Source organism: Delphinapterus leucas, chromosome X, assembly GCF_059928025.1.
Source record: "Delphinapterus leucas isolate spDelLeu-1000000601 "Yukka" chromosome X, BTC_Dleu_Yukka2, whole genome shotgun sequence".
In the NCBI taxonomy this organism is placed as follows: Eukaryota; Metazoa; Chordata; class Mammalia; order Artiodactyla; family Monodontidae; genus Delphinapterus; species Delphinapterus leucas.
The window spans coordinates 85348574-85356526 of NC_143150.1; positions in this window are offsets into that span (position 1 = coordinate 85348574).

The following is a 7953-nucleotide window of genomic DNA, read 5'->3' on the forward strand; positions in this document are numbered from 1 at the left end:
AAACAGCAACATCATCACCATCAACAACAAATAAGAACAAAAAAAAACCCTGAGAATGGGAAGGTGGCAGATCTAATTTCCAGGACTGTCAAGTTATATTATTTAAAATGTCCACACTTAAACACACAATTTTGAAACTTTCAAAGAAATAGGAAAGTATGGCTCATACACAGGGAAAAAAATGAAGTAAATAGTAACTCTCCCTGAGGACACTTAAACTTGTACTTACTAGACAAAGTCTTTAAATCAACTTTTATAAGTATGTTCAAAGAACTAAAGGAGACTATGTCTAAAAAGTAAAAGAATGATATCCCACCAAATAGAGAATATCAATAAAGATAATTTATTTTTAAATAGAAATTATAATTTGAGGGACTTCCCCAGTGGCACAGTGGACAAGACTCTGTGCTCCCAATGCAAGGGGCCTGGGTTCAATCCCCATTCAGGGAAGTAGATCCCACATGCATGCCACAACTAAGGAGCCCACCTGCCACAACTAAGACCCAGTACAACTTAATTAATTAATATTTTTTAAAAAGAAATTATAAGTTGAAAAGTACAATAACCAAATTTAAATTTTCACTAGACAAGAACCAGGCAAAGCAAGATGACTGGCCAGATGAAACCCAGAACTGTCCCATATAAGTGATTCAAACTACCACAAAGGTGTAACTCTTTCTCTGAGTTCACCCGTGTCAGTCACGGGTGAACACGTACACTTTTTCCTCCTAATAAACACTTAAATTGTTTCACTAAAAAATAAAATAAAATAAAATTTCACTCTACAGACTCAAAGGCAGATTTCAGCTGGCAGAAGAAAAATGTGAACTTGAAGATAGGTCTATTGATATAATCCAATCTCAATAAAAACAGGGGAAAAAGGAGTGAACAAAAATGAACGGAGCCTCAAAGAAATGTGGGACACAATCAAAGATCCAACATTTTGCCTTCTTACTAGCAATATCCTTACTCTAATAAAGAAGGGAAAAGGGGCAGAAAGAATATTTGAAAAAATTATGGCTGGAAAGTTGCAAATTTTGATTTTAAAAAAAAGTATTACACAATCAAGATGCTCAAAATTCTCATCAGAGTCAAACTGCTGAAAGCAAAAATCTACCAACCAAGATTTTCATGTCCACAAAAACACTTTTTGAAAAATGAAGAAGAAATTAAGACACTTCAAGACAAAAATGAGAGAATGTGTTGCTAGAATACCTAAACTACTAGAAATACTAAAGGAAGAAGTTGATCAGACTGAAATGAAAGGACACAACTCAAATCCACAAAAAAATATAAAAACCACTGGTAAAATAACTACATAAGTAAATATAAAAACTATATGTAGTTTTTACATTTTATATAGATATATATACATACACTATATAGAGAGTATAATATGAATTCATATATGTACAAAAACATTAAAAGGCAGTATCAATATATATTTAGTGTATACTCTTTTCTTCTCCTACCTGATTTATAAATGACTACTTTACTCCAACTTCTGGAATGGCTACATAAGTAGCTCCATGGACTTTATACAAATCAAACAACGATAACTAATGAAAATTACTTCATAAAAACAGCCATTTAAAGTCCCTGGAGGGAACGGTGGTGGTGGTGGTGGCGGCGGCAGCAGCGGTGGCTTTGGGGCCGGTGAGCTTGGCTGCTACAGGTCCCACAGCAGCTCCCGTGAGGGACCCAGGCTGTGGGCGGAGGAAAAGGTGTGGGGCGGCGGTGCTTGGCAATGGTGGACATCACCGGAGCTGCCATCTTCCAGCAAGCACTGGTTTAATATTTGCTCATTCAGTGATTGCAGCAGCTTTATGGAACACAACTACTGAGAATAACAAGTATCTGAATTATGAATTTAGATGGCAGAGTAGAAGAACGTGCTCTGACTCCCTCTTGTGAAAACATCAGAATCACAACTAGCTGCTGGACAGTTATCAACAGGAAGACACTGGAACTCACCAAAGAAGATACCACACATCCAAAGACAATGGAGATGGTAGGAGGGGAGCAATCACAATAAAATCAAATCCCATAACTGCTGGGTGGCTGATTCACAGACTGGAGAACACTTATACCACAGAAGTCCACCCACTGGAGTGAAGGTTTTGAGCCCCACGTCAGGCTTCCAAACCTGGGAGTCTGGCAATGGGAGGAGGAATTCCTAGAGAATCAGACTTTGAAGGCTGGCAGGATGTGATTGCAGGACTTTGACAGGACTGGGGGAAAGAGACACTCCACACTTGGAGGGCACACACAAAGCAGTGTGCACATTGGGACCCAGGAGAAGGAGCGGTGACCCCAGGGGAGACTGAACCAGACCTACCTGCTAATGTTGGAGAGTCTCTTGCTGAGGTGGGGGGGGGCTGTGGCTCACGGAGGGGGCAAGGACAATGTCAGCCGAACTTCGGGGAAGTATTCCTCAGTGTGAGCCCTCCCAGAGTCAGGCATTAGCCCCGACAAAGAGCCCAGGTAGGCTGAAGTGTTGGGTTGCCTCAGTCAAACAACCAACAGGGAGGGAACACAGCCCCAACCATCAGCAGTCAAGTGGATTAAAGTTTTACTGACCTCTTCCCACTACGGCAACAGTCAGATCTACCCACCACCAGTCTGTCCCATCAGGAAACTTACACAAGCCTCTTAGATAGCCTCATCCACCAGAGGGCAGAAGGCAGAGGCAAAAGGAACAACCATCCTGCAGCCTGTGGATCAAAAACCACATTCACAGAAATATAGACAAGATGAAAAGTCAGAGGGCTATGTACCAGATGAAGGAATAAGATAAAATCCCAGAAAAAAAAAACTACATGAACTGGAGACAGGCAACCATACAGAAAAAGAATTCAGAATAATGATAGTAAAGATGATCCAGGACCTTGGAAAAAGAATGGAAGCAAAGATCGAGAAGATGCAAGAAATTCTTATCAAACACCTAGCAAAATTAAAGAACAAACAAACAGAGATGAAAAATACAATGACTGAAATGAAAACTACACTAGAAGGAACCAATAGCAGAATAACTGAGACAGAAGAACGGTTAAGTGACCTGGAAGACAGCATGGTGGAATTCACTGCAGTGGAACAGAATAAAGAAAAAAGAATGAAAAGAAATGAAGACAGACTAAGAGACCGCTGGGACAACATTAAACGCAACAGCATTCGCATTATAGGGGTCCCAGAAGGAGAAGAGAAAGAGAAAGGACCCGAGAAAATATTTGAAGAGATTATAGTCGAAAAGTTCCCTAACATGGGAAAGCAAATAGCCACCCAAGTCCAGGAAGCACAGCAGGTAAAATACAGAATAAATCCAAGGAGATACACACCGAGACACATAGTAATCAAATTGGCAAAAATTAAAGACAAAGAAAAATTATTCAAAGCAGCAAGGGAAAAACGACAAATAACATAAAAGGGAACTCCCATAAGGTTAACAGCTGATTTCTCAGCAGAAACACTACAAGCCAGAAGGGAGTGGCTTGATAAACTTAAAGTGATGAAAGGGAAGAACCTACAACCAAGATTACTCTACCTGGCAAGGATCTCATTCAGATTCGAAGGAAAAATCAAAAGCTTTACAGGCAAGCAAAAGCTAAGAAAATTCAGCACCACCAAAGCAGGTGTACAACAAATGCTAAAGGAACTTCTCTAACTGGAAACAGAAGAGAAGAAAAGGGCCTATAAAAACAAACCCAAAACAATTAAGAAAATAGTCATAGGAACATACATATCGATAATTTCTTAAACGTGAATGGATTAAATGCTCCAACCAAAAGACATAGGCTTGCTGAATTGATACAAAAACAAGACCCATATACATACTGTCTACAAGAGACCCACTTCAGACCTAGGGATACATACAGATTGAAAGTGAGGGGATGGAAACATACAGACTGAAAGTGAGGGGATGGAAAAAGATTTTCCATGCAAATGGAAATCAAAAGAAAGCTGGAGTAGCAATACTCATATCAGATAAAATAGATTTTAAAATAAAGAATGTTACAAAAGACAAGAAAGGACACTATATAATGATCAAGGAATCAATCCAAGAGAAGATATAACAATTATAAATATATATGCCCCCAACAGAGGAGCATCTCGATACATAAGGCAACTACTTACAGCTATAAAAGAGGAAACCGACAAAAAACAATACTAGTGGGACACTTTAACATCTCACTTACACCAATGGACAGGTCATCCAAAATGAAAATAAGTAAGGAAACAAAAGCTTTAAATGACACAATAGACCAGATAGATTTAATTGATATTTATAGGACATTCCATCCAGAAACAGCAGATTACACTTTCTTGTCAAGTGTGCACAGAACATTCTCCAGGATATATCATATCTTGGGTCACAAATCAAGCCACAGTAAATTTAAGAAAATTGAAATCATATCAAGCATCTTTTCTGAATACAATGCTATGAGATTAGAAATCAATTACAGGGGAAAATGTAAAAAACACAAACACATGGAGGCTAAACAATACGTTACTAAAAAACCAAGAGATCACTGAAGAAATCAAATAGGAAATCAAAAAATACCTAGAGAAAAATGACAATGAAAACAAGATGATCCAAATCCTATGGGATGCCGCAAAAGCAGTTCTAACAGGGAAGTTTATAGCTATACAAGCTTACCCCAAGAAACAAGAAAAATCTCAAGTATACAATTTAACCTTACACCTAAAGGAACTAGAGAAAGAACAAACAAAATCCAACGTTAGCACAAGGAAAGACATCATAAAGATCAGAGCAGAAATAAGTGAAATAGAAACAAAGAAAACAATACCAAAGATCAAAAAACCTAAAAGATGGTTCTTTGAGAAGATAAACAAAATTGATAAACCATTAGCCAGACTCCTCAAGAAAAAGAGGGAGAAGACTCAAATCAATAAAATTAGAAATGAAAAAAGAGAAGTTACAAAAGACATGGAAGAAATACAAAACATCTTAAGAGATTACTACAAGCAACTCTATGCCAATAAAATGGACAACCTGGAAGAAATTGACAAATTCTTAGAAAGGTATAACCTTCCAAGACTGAACCAGGAATAAATAGAAAATGTGAACAGAAAAATCACAAGTAATGAAATTCAAACTGTGATAAAAATCTTCCAACAAACAAAAGTCCAGGACCAGATGGCTTCACACGTGAATTCTATCAAAAATTTAGAGAAGAGCTAACACCCATCCTTCTCAAACTCTTCCAAAAAATTGCAGAGGAAGGAACACTCCCAAACTCAATCTATGAGGCCCCCATCACTCCAACACCAAAACCAGGCAAAGATACTACAACAACAACAAAATTACAGACCAATATCACTGATGCATATAGATGCAAAAATCCTCAACAAAATACTAGCAAACAGAATCCAACAACACATCAAAAGCATCATACACCGGGCTTCCCTGGTTGTGCAGTGGTTGAGAGTCCGCTTGCCGATGCAGGGGATGCAGGTTCGTGCCCCGGTGCGGGAAGATCCCACAAGCCGCGGAGCGGCTGGGCCCGTGAGCGATGGCCGCTGAGCCTGCGCATGCAGAGCCTGTGCTCCACAATGGGAGAGGCCACAACAGTGAGAGGCCAGCATACCGAAAAAAAAAAAAGCATCATACACCATGATCAAGTGGCTTTTATCCCAGGGATGCAAGGATTCTTCAATATACGCAAATCAATCCATGTGATACACCATATTAACAAATTGAAGAATAAAATCCACATGATCATCTCAATAGATGCAGAAAAATCTTTTCACAAAATTCAACACCCATTTATGATAAAAATCTCTCCAGAAAATGGGCATAGAGGGAACCTACCTCAGCCTAATAAAGGTCATATATGACAAACGCACAGCAAACATCATTCTCAATGGTGAAAAAAGGAAAGTATTTCCTCTAAGATCAGCAACAAGACAAGGATGTCCACTGTCACCACCATTATTCAACATACTTTTGGAAGTCCTAGTCATGGCAATCAGAGAACAAAAAGAAATAAAATGAATACAAATTGGAAAAGAAGAAATAAAACTGTCACTGTTTTCAGATGACATGATACTATGCATAGAGAATCCTAAAAATGCCACCAGAAAACTACTAGAGCTAAACAATGAATTTGGTAAAGTTGCAGGATACAAAATTAATGCACAGAGATCTCTTGCATTCCTATACACTAATGATGAAACATCTGAAAGAGAAATTAAGGAAACACTCCCATTTACCATTGCAACACAAAGGATACAATACCTAGGAATAAATCTACCTAGGGAGACAAAAGACCTGTATGGGGAAAACTATAAGACACTGATGAAAGAAGTTAAAGATGATACCAAGAGATGGAGAGATATACCATGTTCTTGGATTGGAGAATCAATATCAATCAATATTGAAAATGACTATGCTACCCAAAGCAATCTACAGGTTCAATGCAATCCCTATCAAATTACCAATGGCAATTTTTACAGAACTAGAACAAAAAATCCTAAAATTTGTATGGAGACAAAAAGAACCTGAATAGTCAAAGCAGTCTTGAGAGAAAAAAAATGAAGCAGGAGGAATCAGACTCCCTGACTTCAGACTATACTACAAAGCTACAGTAATCAAGACAATATGGTACTGGCACAAAAACAGAAATATAGATCAATGGAACAAGATAGAAAGCCCAGAGATAAACCCACAGACCTATGGTCAACTAATCTACGAGAAAGGGGGCAAGGATATACAATGGATAAAGACAGTCTCTTCAATAAGTGGTGCTGGGAAAACTGGAGAGCTACATGTAAAAGAATAAAATTAGAACATTCCCTAACACCATACACAAAAATAAACTCAAAATGGATTCAAGACCTAAAAGTAAGACTGGACACTATAAAACTCTTAGAGGCAAACATAGGAAGAACATGCTTTGACAAAAATCAGAGCAAGATCTTTTTTAATCCACCTCTTACAGTAATAGATAAAAAACCAAAAATAAACAAATAGGACCTAGTGAAACTTCAAAGATTTTGCACAGCAAAGGAAACCATAAACAAGAAGAAAACACAACCCTCAGCATGGGAGAAAATATTTGCAAATGAATCAACAAACAAAGGATTAATCTCCAAAATATATAAACAGCTCATGCAGCTCAATATGAAAAAAAACAAACAACCCAATCCAAAAATAGGCAGAAGACCTAAATAGACATTTCTCCAAAGAAGACATACAGATGGCCAAGAAGCACATGAAAAGCTGCTCAACATCACTAATTATCAGAGAAATGCAAATCAAAACTACAATGAGGTATCACCTCACACCAGTTAGAATGGGTATCATCAGAAAATCTACAAATAACAAATGCTGGAGAGGGTGTGGAGAAAAGGGAACCTTCTTGAACTGCTGGTGAGAATGTATATTGATACAGCCACTATGGAGAACAGTATGGATGTTCCTTAAAAAACTAAAAATAGAATTACCATATGATCCACCAATCCCACTACTCTGCATATCCCCAGAGAAAGCCATAATTCAAAAAGACATATCCACCCCAATGTTCATTGCAGCACTATTTACAATAGCCAGGTCATGAAAGCAACCTAAATGCCCATCGATAGATGAATGGATAAAGAAGTTGTGATACATATATACAATGGAATATTACTCAACCGTAAAACAGAACGAAATTGGGTGATTTGTTGAGACGTGGATGGATCTAGAGACTGTCATACAGAGTGAAGTAAGTCAGAAAGAGAGAAACAAATATAGTATATTAACGCATGTATGTGGAGCCTAGAAAAATGGCACAGATGAGCCGGTTTGCAGGGCAGAAGTTGAGACACAGATGTAGAGAACAAATATATGGACACCAAGGGGGGAAAGCCTCGGGGGAATGGGGATGGTGGTGTGATGAATTGGATGATTGAAATTGACATGTATACACTGATGGGTATAAAATTGATGACTAA